General features: G+C 42.1%; 1 protein-coding gene across 2 annotated transcripts in view; it reads right to left on the bottom strand.

The window, feature by feature from the left end:
* Positions 1 to 3,363: 3,363 nt before the first annotated feature.
* The window catches only part of naga (N-acetylgalactosaminidase, alpha), a 32,784-nt gene continuing 25,316 nt past the window's right edge, over positions 3,364 to 10,831 (bottom strand). The window contains exon 9 of one of the 2 annotated variants that reach the window (XM_061812020.1): positions 3,364 to 3,440. The gene's annotated coding sequence lies outside the window, so the exon portion shown is untranslated. Of the gene's footprint in view, positions 3,441 to 9,957; positions 10,336 to 10,831 lie in introns of those variants that run through there. The other variant, XM_061812021.1, reaches the window with a different exon arrangement.

Genomic DNA, 10,831 nt, shown 5'->3' with positions numbered 1-10,831 from the left:
GCAGCATGCGCACGGAATAATGGGCCAGGACTTTCATTTCAACAGCGCGAGCAGAACATTTGGTACCTTTGGGCCTTCAGTACTTAATCCACTTAATCCACCCCTTAATGCCACCTGTGTCATTTCGTGATTAGAGAAACCTTACAAAAATGGAATATAACGGCGAGCGACTGCGCCACATACATCACAAAACATTTCAATGTTCCGACCATCAGAATCCATTTTTCGACCGTTTCATGTTTGTGCCACGGTTTGAGCATAACATCGATTTTATGTGCTTTGTCAGACGGACGCAAATAGAAAGAAACGGCATTGGGCTTGCAAAACGGATGGATTTGAAATCGCCGCCCCGAGTTTGCTGACGTCGACGTGAGCACGAATTTCAAATCTGATTATGAAATAAATAGCCTGACTGCTAAAACAGTGAACAGTACTGATGATTCTGAAGGCCCCGGATCGACGTGGCAATGTAAAAAGGGAGGCTGGAATCCCATCAGACGAAAACGATAAATGAGCATCTGTACACAATACTTACGGAGCCCCGAAAGGGACATTGGGGAAAAAAAACAAAATAACTTATTTTTCTCATTACAATGAGAAACCTTCTCATTACATAGTAGATAAGCAAGAAAACACTTTTTCTATGAAATTTTTTGATGAATTTCATAATACAGTTCTTCTATGAAGCCCCTAAAGGGACATTGAGAAAAAAAAAACGTACTTGTTTTTCTCATTGTAATGAGTAAGTTACTCATTGTAATGAGAAAAATAAGTTTGTTTTTTTCAATGTCCCTTTAGGGGTTCCGTAAATACTAGAAGCAGTGCAGTCTTTTTTGGTGGCGGGGGGGGGGGGGGGGGGGCGCGCAGACCATCGACAAGTGCATTTCAATGTTTAGGACTCAATCACGTTGAAACTACCGACATTGGAGTGTCGCTCGCCCTCTTTTTTAAGCAGTGGTTACGGCTGCAGGATTAGCAACTTGCTCAGTAACACTTTAGCAGTAGCTGCTGATCTGCGGGCCCCATGGCACCAATCTAAGTCCTCTGAGTGGGCTTTAAGTGGACCTTTGGGGATCTTTGGCCATGTTTGTTTTGAAACCGGTTTCCTCTAAACCCTGGTTGCTCCACGGCCTCCTCGGCGGATTAGCTCCCCTCTCTTTACATGCATACCTACATATATAAAGCGCAGCGTCTAATCTCGGGGAAATTCTTGGGGCCCTCTCGCTTCCACGGAGCACAACTCCCAAAGAATGCCATAAACACTTAAATCTGTGATTTAACAGCAGCTTAGGGCCCGAGGTGCGAGCGAGCTCCTTGTCGTAGCTTAATTGCGCTCGTTTCGTGTCAGTGTGGCGCGTTTCAAATGTTAACGTAAGAGGGTTTGGTATTTAAGGACCTGACAAATGTGCTTCAACAGCTAAAAAAAAAAAAAAAAAAAAAGAAAGAAAGAAAGAAAGAAAGAGCTAAGATTTACCGCCTAATACGTTTTGGCCGCATCCAATAGTACGGCCTAACAATCGCACGCAAGTTCCAAGCTAACTTGACTGAGTTTCATTCTTTCCGTGACTAAGCTTTAATAACTATTAGTACAGCAAATCAATGTTATTAATTGAAATGAACCGAGCTGCCATGAGTTATAATGCACCCCCTCAAAAAAAAAATAACTATAATAAAGACAAATATCACTTCAACTTTGATCTCAAATCATCTTTCCTCATTGAAATGAATGGAAGTCCCATCAATCGGAATTTTCACAGAAAACTAAATTCAACAGACCTCATCCAGAATCAGGAATATGACAAAATCAAAATCTTTTACAACCCGGACTTAAAATAAAATTTAAAAAAAAAAAAAAAACGAGATATTTGAGTTCTAAGGACCGAGGTTCAAATCCCTGTCCCGACTGTGTGGATTTCGCATGTTCTCCAAGTGCCTGTGTGGCTTTTCTCCTGGACTCCGGCTTCCTCCCAAATCCTAAAAAAAAAACATTCGACTCTAAATTGCCCATAGGTGTGAATGTGAGTCCAAATGGTTATGTGTGCCCTGCGATTAGCTGGTAACCAGTTCCGGGTGTGCCCGACGACAGCCGGGATCAGCTCTAGCGCTCCCGCAACCCTTGTGAGGATAACCGTCTCAGAAAATGGACGAATATCGGAAAAATTCGCGGCATTATTTGGGCGCACTTTGCTGTAAACCGGACCGATATTTTGTCCCATTTAAACCGTCGTGACCTTTCAGCTCGTGACACTGGACCGGCGAGACTAATAGTCGAGACCTAAGGCGGTAAACGTGCTTCCCGGCAGGTAAATGAGCGCACGCCACGGATATAAAAGGACGCTAATCGCGACTTGGCAGCCGTCCCGGCGCACAGGCGTGTCTGCAGCGTGGTCAGGTGTAATATGTGCCGGCTCACACGTACAATACCTTGAATCTATATTTACCCGCGTTTGTGACCGACGGTGACACGGGAGAACGGCCCTGGTGAGTCATGAGGCGGAGAAGGCCGGCGGTGAATAATAAGACAGAAAATCAGTTGACAGAAGGGTCAAGGTTAAAAAAAAAAAAAAAGGAAAATAAAAAACCGTTACGGGCGTGAAAATGGGTGTTCGGGCACCTGTGCCCAAAGTTTTTTTCTTGCACATGTCCTTGTGGGTGACATCGTATCGATGCCCTCTCAAGGATAAAATGTTATGGAACTCTGCCTCCCCCCCAAAAAAAAAAAAAAAAAAAAAAACGGTTGAAATAAAAAGAATCAAGGACTGAATAAATTGACATTTGACTTTGCGATCGGATTGGGAGGAGGGAGGGCGGCACGAGCTGTGGACCGGGTCAGAGCCGCCGAAGGGAAATCGGGCAGTTGCAACCCTGAATAAATCCCCCCGCCCCTTCTCCCATTTACACTCGTACCCAATTAAAAAACAAAATCCTTTCGAACAGGTCGTGACTTGCATTTCCGAGCTACTCTTGAACGCATCGACCGAGGCGCTATTTTAAAGTAAAGTACGTTGTGACCTTGGTCATAGCTGTAGAACTGATATAATGCTCAAAAATTAAAAAAAAACAAGCCACATAAGCTAATTCAAACCATTACATGTTGATAATGTAGACAATTTATGATAAATTGGTAATAAATTTGACCGTTAAGGGATAAAAAAAATACATAGTCTTTTTTTTTTTTTTAATGCCAAAAGATGCTAATTTGATTAAGATGATGCATTATGACAATTCTTGGGAATTACCAATGCTGCTCTGGTAGAATTTTTATATCGGGTGGTGGTTCATTACTTGAGTACTTTCTTTATTTTACACAGTTTCACGGGGAAAAACGACCTACCGAATATTTCCAGGTACGTAGCCGAGCGGGTGAGAGGCGGGGGTACACCGGAGTAACGGCTCCTTCCTTTTCCACGATTTGGAAAATCCATCCAAGAATCCTTTTCCTGGAACACAAAAGGGACGAAAATTAATTACTCGGATTTAGCTATCCGATTTTTTTTTTTTTTTTTTGTTCGTTTGTCGGGAACGTTTACTGGGGACGCTTCCGCTGAGACCCGGTGACAAAAGTGTGACTGACAAGTCTTGAGATAATATTTGTTTTGGAGATCCCATAATTGGGCCATTGTTTGTGCAGTGCTTCACACAGCTGACACTGCGCAGCTGGCACTGGGGTTGCGAGTGTCCACAAATCAGGAGAAATTCAGCATTTCTTAAAAAAATCAAAAATCCATCTTTTCTTTCAAGCCATTGGAAAATCCCCCTCCCGCCCCCCCAGCCCCCCATCCCAAATGGTAGCTGTCATCTCATTTTATTGGACACAAACTTGGCCTCGTAAAAGAAAAAATAAAATTAAATCACAAAGGCTCGAGGAAACAAATTTGGCAGCGACATCAAATTCCCGATCCACCGCAAATCCCTTTGTACTCGAATGAGGAAAGTTTTGACATTACGATCACTGCGTATGCCCCTCGTTAAACGCAGTTTTGTTTTGTTTTGATTCACATTATGATCACTGCGCGTTCCCTCATTGAACGTTTTGTTGCCGTTTTTTGCAATCCAACGATTCGACTTCTTCGCGGTTATGCTCAGAACTCTCGTTTCCTACTTGCACAACTGGAATAAAATCTTCAGGTGTTCGCCTGCCTTTGTATTTTCCGTCCCATCCCATATTCTGCTATAAATAAGAGACTGTTTGACATAAATAACAGCGCCTTTTAAACGCACCACCTGGTTCTATACGACGTACCCCTCTTCAGTGTAAACGCACTAAATCTCACCTTTCTGCCTCCTGTAACTTTTGGCTCACATGGAGACGACTTCTCAGGCTATTTTATTGAGGCATTAAAATGATACATTGCGTAATATGCACGTTATCTAACGTATTAATAGGTGACTCTCGACAGAGGTGACGCCGACCAGATTTGTTTTCTTTAATTTGATGTTGTGTCGTCTGGCGTTACGGTCACATCAGAAGAATTCTCCGCGTATTAAGTCAAAGTTGATCCCGTCTTCCTTCCCGCTATCTCCCGTGCGATTAGATTCCCAGCACATTTCGTTTCTCTTCCGAATGAACACAAGTAACTTTGACCAACATTCAGCTGACAAAAAAAAAAAACAACGAAAAAAAACACAATGCCTCATTCACCTTTCTACTTACTTTCTCTTATGACTACAAAAAGAAATGCCACCAGATTCTCACATTTATCGAGTGTGAAACATTAATATACGGATATTATAGTTGAGCCATAGCGCATGAAAATTTTTATTTGGAAACAGAATACAAACGATGTGTTTTTAAGCAGAGGCAGCAGATAGCACGTGAGAGTAACGCTAAGCATCAATGACTTTTATACACTCTCCAGTGGCCGGAAAATAACATCAGCTATTTAGAGTTCGGCATTGCAAAATATCACTACACGGATTTTATGTTTCATATGTGACACGTGAAAGAAAAATACATTATTGTGCGTGTTTTCAAGCAAATAGCAGCAGCTGCTTGCCACTGACAGCAAAGCTAACATGCAGCATGTTGCTATTCCCCATTTTAAAACAGAAAGTTTGTCACCCTGTAGTGACTACATTCTTAAAAACAATACTGGGTATGTATTTTGGAAATGGTTAGCTAGTAAAAAAAAAAAACAAATGTGTGTACAAATATGCACTTACGTGAGAACAAAGAAAGGAGAAACCATGTGTTTTCATCAACGATAAGCGGCAGTTAGCCAATGAGAGCAGAGCTAACATGTAGCATGTTGCTGTCGCCCATTTTAAACCGGGTTTGTCTCCCTGTAGTGAGTATTTTCTTAAAGACAATACTGCATATGTGTTTTGGAAATGGTTAGCTAGTAAAACAAACAAGTGTGTGCATAAATATGGACTTACGAGTGAAGGAAGAAAGGAGATAGCGTGTGTTTTCATCAACTATAAGCAGCAGTTAGCCAATGAGAGCAGAGCTAACGTGTAGCATGTTGCTATCGCCCATTTTAAACCAGGTTTGTCACCCTGTAGTGGCCACTTTCTTAAAGAGAATACTGCATATGTGTTTTGTAAATGGTTATTTTAAATAATTTTCACAAAAAGTATATGAACCTTCTGGGTAGTGGGTTAAATGCAATATGGCAACATGCTGCATGTTAGCTCTGATCTCATTGGCTAACTAACGCTTATAGTTGATGAAAACACACGCTATCTCCTGTCTTCCTTCTCACATAAGTGCAAATTTATACACACATTGTTTTACTAGCTAACCGATTCCAAAATACAAACAAGTGTGTGTATAAATATGGACTTACGAGTGAAGGAAGAAAGGCGATAGCGTGTGTTTTCATCAACTGTAAGCAGCAGTTAGCCAATGAGAGCAGAGCTAACGTGTAGCATGTTGCTATCGCCCATTTTAAACCAGGTTTGTCACCCTGTAGTGGCCACTTTCTTAAAGAGAATACTGCATATGTGTTTTGTAAATGGTTATTTTAAATAATTTTCACAAAAAGTATATGAACCTTCTGGGTAGTGGGTTAAATGCAATATGGCAACATGCTGCATGTTAGCTCTGATCTCATTGGCTAACTCTTATAGCTAACTGCTGCTTATAGTTGATGAAAACACACGCTATCTCCTGTCTTCCTTCTCACATAAGTGCCAATTTATACACACATTGTTTTACTAGCTAACCGATTCCAAAATACAAACAAGTGTGTGTATAAATATGCACTTACGTGAGAAGGAAGAAAGGAGATAGCGTGTGTTTTCATCAACTATAAGCAGCAGTTAGCCAATGAGAGCAGAGCTAACATGTAGCATGTTGCTATCATCCATTTAAACCACTACCCAGAAGGTTCATATCCTTTTTTGTGAAAATTATTTCAAGAATAATTTCTTTATAGTTAATAAATAGTTAGTAAAAAAAAAAAAAGCATTATAAGAGAATATGTATTCACATGTATACTTATGTACTCACATAAGAAGAAAGACAGAAAGGTATGGTTTTCGGCAAATGACTACCATAGATAATATGAGTGTAAAGGTAACATCTAGCATTGTCTAGAATTGTCACTTTGTTGGGTTTTTTTACCTAACATTATGAATTTATAATTACAGCTGTGTAGTAAAACGTATTATGATAGAGCAATGGGGAAATTGTCAACTTATTTTGAAACAATAGCGTTATTGCTGCTTTTGTAAACTACCCCCCTCATCGTTTTCAGCCATGTTGTTCGTGGAAGAAGTGCAGCGTAGCAGAGATAAGCTTTGAATGACAGAAGCGGTTGAAAAAAAAAAATGTGATTTTTGGTCATTTTTTTTGAATCGATAAAATAGTACAAAGTTGGAACTGTTAAGCTTTGATAGACGGTTGATCGCAAAAGACGAGCAAACTCGAATACATCGGGGTGTCCTTCCTTTTCTTTACAGGTACAACAACCTCCATCGCCGAACGGACGGCGGGCCGAGAGCCGTCTGGCCGGAGAGCCGCAGACGTTTTTACGAGATTAGCGGCTCGGTTGCAGGGGGGATGCGATAAAGATAGATTAAGACATTCCCGACGTGCTCGCACTAAAATCGGCCTATTCGTGACCACTTAAATCATTTACATGTGATTACCTTGGCTTGGCTCAGCCCATCAAACTATAGATGTGAAAGGGAGGGAGGAGAGGAGGGGGGTGGCGCTGGGCTTCGTAGATGATGCTGCTGCTGTTTTTTGATGCTCATTTCATAATCGAGTTTTTTCTTTTTTGACTTGGGCATTAATTTTTCTGATGACTTTTTACTTTTAGCCCCTACATTTGAAAACGGGTGTCTTTACTTTCATACGTTACTTTGTCAAACTACACGAGTTAACATTTTTTTCAACATCTGTGACTGATGATTATGTAAAAAAAGACATCAAATGAAAGAGATAAAGTGAACCACAGTTGAGATCTTGATTTATTAAGAACTTGTAGAAATTATAAGGTGGCTAAAACAACAGTAGCTACATGCAGAAAAGTGTTAATGACAATAATTTGAGAGAATTGTTGTATTTTAACAAATGTCCTGTTTATCTTAGTGGATTGTTTTAATAATGAATGTGCAGGAGCTACTGATTGTCTCGTTAAAACTAGGAAATGAATTTGTTTTCAGATGTTGTCTGTACACAGGGAGTCCGCGGGTTAAAACGGTCTCGATTCAAGATGTCCCCCGTCCGCCATTTTGTCCGGCTATTGCTCGTCCGTTTTTGTGCGCCGGGAGTACCTTCGCATTTTCCGGCCTCCTTTTTCGACATTATCGCCCAAAAAGAAGAAAGCGGTGTCTTTTAGCAATGCCAAAAGAAAATCCATGACCACGGAAACGAAGCTCAAGATGACAAAAAGATCGGAGAAAGGAGAGACGGGGCGTCAATCGGTCGACCGTGGTGACAATTATTAAAAACAAAGCCAGCATATTAGCACATGTGAAGGGTTCCGTCCCAATGTCGGGTACGACGATCCCAAAAAGTGGTTCTTTGATACTTGTCGAGATGGAGACGGTTGAGGACCAACCAGGTTCCTTGGCAATAGCCGAGCACAGCCTCCCCTTCTTCTTCTCCATCCACCTCTCAGCAGTAACGCTAAGTACATCAACTTGTCTATTTCAATGTATTTTTTTTTTTTTTGGTACAAAGTATTTTGATGTAAATTGCGATTTTAATGATGGAATCCGACTTAAGCCGAAATTCAAATTCGGTCACTACCGTAGGAACGGATCTGTCGTAAACCGAGGACTTCCCGTGTACACTCCAAGCTATCAAATCGGGTATTGTCTGGATTGAAATGTTGCGATCACACAGTATATTGCCTGTACTGTACATCAGGCCGATGATTTGCACCCATAAGTGGATTATGATAAAATCTCCTTCCGGTGCCATATTGGGAGGATTTTCGCATGCATGCGCTGATAGCTGCAGACAAATCCTAGAGGGGTTTTTTTTTTTTTTGTTTTTGTTTTGTTTTGTTTTGTTTTTTTTTCCACACAGATCCCGTGCGTCATCGTAATTTTTTTTTTTTTTCCCCACACAGACCCCGTGCGTCATCGTAAAGGTACGAGTGCAGTGTCGCAAAGTCAAGTGGCGCGTCGCGCAAATTGCACAGAACGGCGGTAACGCAACTCTTTGCTCAACGGTGAGCGCGCAGAGAGCGCGTGTCAAACGTTGGGAAAGCTGTTGCGTCACGGCATGTGCTCAATTTAACCTGTTGTGCTCGGATCGCGGTTCGCAGCCGGTTTGCGCGGGGACCACGGCTTTCAACACAAACCGGAGTCGGACTATTAGCTGTGTCCAGGAAAAAAAAACAAACTTTGACTTTAAGGAGCCAATGCGACAACAAAAGGTACCGTATTACATACTTAACCACACACACCAAAAAAAAAAAAAAAAAAAAAAAAAAAAAAAAAGGCCTCAGAGGATACGTGACTTGTTGGACAGGGGTGGTCAACAAAAGGCAGGCGGGCTAGGCGACGCCCCCCCCCCCCCCCCCAGTTCAACTAAACGTTTCAGAGGAATTGTTCTAAAAAGATCACAAAACATTCGAAACGCAAGCGCTCACAATCGAGAAACACAAAAGGAAATTTCACAAATACTTCATGTCAAATACTAGTAAACGGATGTTTTTTTTTCCATCTCACTTTTCTGTTTTCTTTATCCAGTTATAGCTGCAACAATCTTGTTTGGGTTTTTTTGCGGCACATATTGCCACGTCATATCTTTTCTCCAGGCACTCCGGTTTCCTCCCACATCCCCCAAAAAAATACAACATGAATTGGACACTCTAAAATTACCCTTAGGAGTGATTGTGAGCGCGATTGGTCATTTGTCTCAATGTGCCCTGCGATTGGCTGGCGACCAGTTCACGGTGTACCCCGCCTCCTGCCCGTTGACAGCTGGGCTAGGCACTCCTGTGACCCTCATGAGGATAAGCGGCTAAGAAAATAGATGGATGGCTATGCAGAAAAGATATTATCATTGGTTACTAAAAGAATAAGACAAAAATGCCATTCTAATGGCAGTTTCCATGATGTATTTGTTGCACGGGTATAATACGAGTGTATTTAGTATTTTGGTTAAAGCACGATTTCTCCCGTTTGCAGGCTTTTGGTCCGTCTGGCAAGCTCAAGGACGAACAGATAAAAGGACGCACGCGCACACACTACGCATACAAATTTCCGAGACCGGATCAAACATTGATCAAATTCGAGGAAAAAAGCCAGCCAGGACGGCATTCGGCTCACAAATTATGTCCCGTGTTTGCTTCCCAAAGTTTTACCTTCGCTCACTTAAAAATTGGAAAGAGAAGAGAACGCAGTTTGTTGAAAAAAAAAAAAAAAAATGTAGCTTATATTCTTATATTTCTCGCGTACTGGAATACTTTATGTCAAGACCAAAAGGATCAACAATAGCAGATTTTTCACCCTCGTTCGCTGTGATGAACCCGTTTTGAGGGGCGGGAAGACATTTGGCCCGTTTGCGTTCAAGAGGATCACCTCGTCTTTAAACGGGTGGAGAAACGAGGTTTGGGAGGGCTGCAAACTGGCAATTCATAGATTGTACTTGCTTGCTTGTGTCATTTCAAAACGGGCACCCCAGACACGAACCAACTATTTGCATACAACCAATGAAGAAGTCGACTCTACAAACTCCGTACTTCAGTTTTCGGCCACGGTTTGGTACAGGTTTGATTTAGGTGCAGTCTCTAAATGTGTTTTTGTGCATAAAAAAGCGTTGCCCTCGCGGTTCGGAGGTCCCGGGTTCAATCCCGGCCCCGCCTGTGTGTAGTTTGCATGTTCTGCGTGGCTTTTCTCCGGGTGGGCACTCCGGTTTCCTCCCACATCCTGAAAAAAAAAACATGCAACGTTAATTGGACACTCTAAATTGCCCCTAGGTGTGAGTGTGAGTGCCCCTGTTTGTGTCAATGTGCCCTGCGATTTGGTGGCAACCAGTTCAGGGTGTACCTCCAGCACTCCCGTGACCCTCATGAGCATAAGCGACTAAGAAAAGAGATGGATGGATGCATAAAGACAACTTTTTTCCCCTCTTAAAATGATCTCTATCTTGCATGTCCTCATTTGGATACTGAATTATACACACACACATATTATATCCATCCATTTTCTTCGCTGCTTATCCTCATGAGGGACGCAGGGAGTGCTGGAGCCTATCCCAGCTGTCAACAGGCAGGGGGCGGGGTACACCTTGAACTGGTCGCCAGCCGATCGCAGGGCACATGGAGAGAAACAGTCACAATCACACCTAGGGGCAATTTAGAGTGTCCAATTAATGTTGCATGTGGGGAGAATGTGCAAACTCCACACAGGGGGGTCCGGGATT

This window comes from Syngnathoides biaculeatus, chromosome 23 (genome assembly GCF_019802595.1).
Source record: "Syngnathoides biaculeatus isolate LvHL_M chromosome 23, ASM1980259v1, whole genome shotgun sequence".
In the NCBI taxonomy this organism is placed as follows: Eukaryota; Metazoa; Chordata; class Actinopteri; order Syngnathiformes; family Syngnathidae; genus Syngnathoides; species Syngnathoides biaculeatus.
The sequence above is the reverse complement of the archived record's forward strand: the minus strand, read 5'-3'. Positions and strand labels throughout refer to the sequence as shown.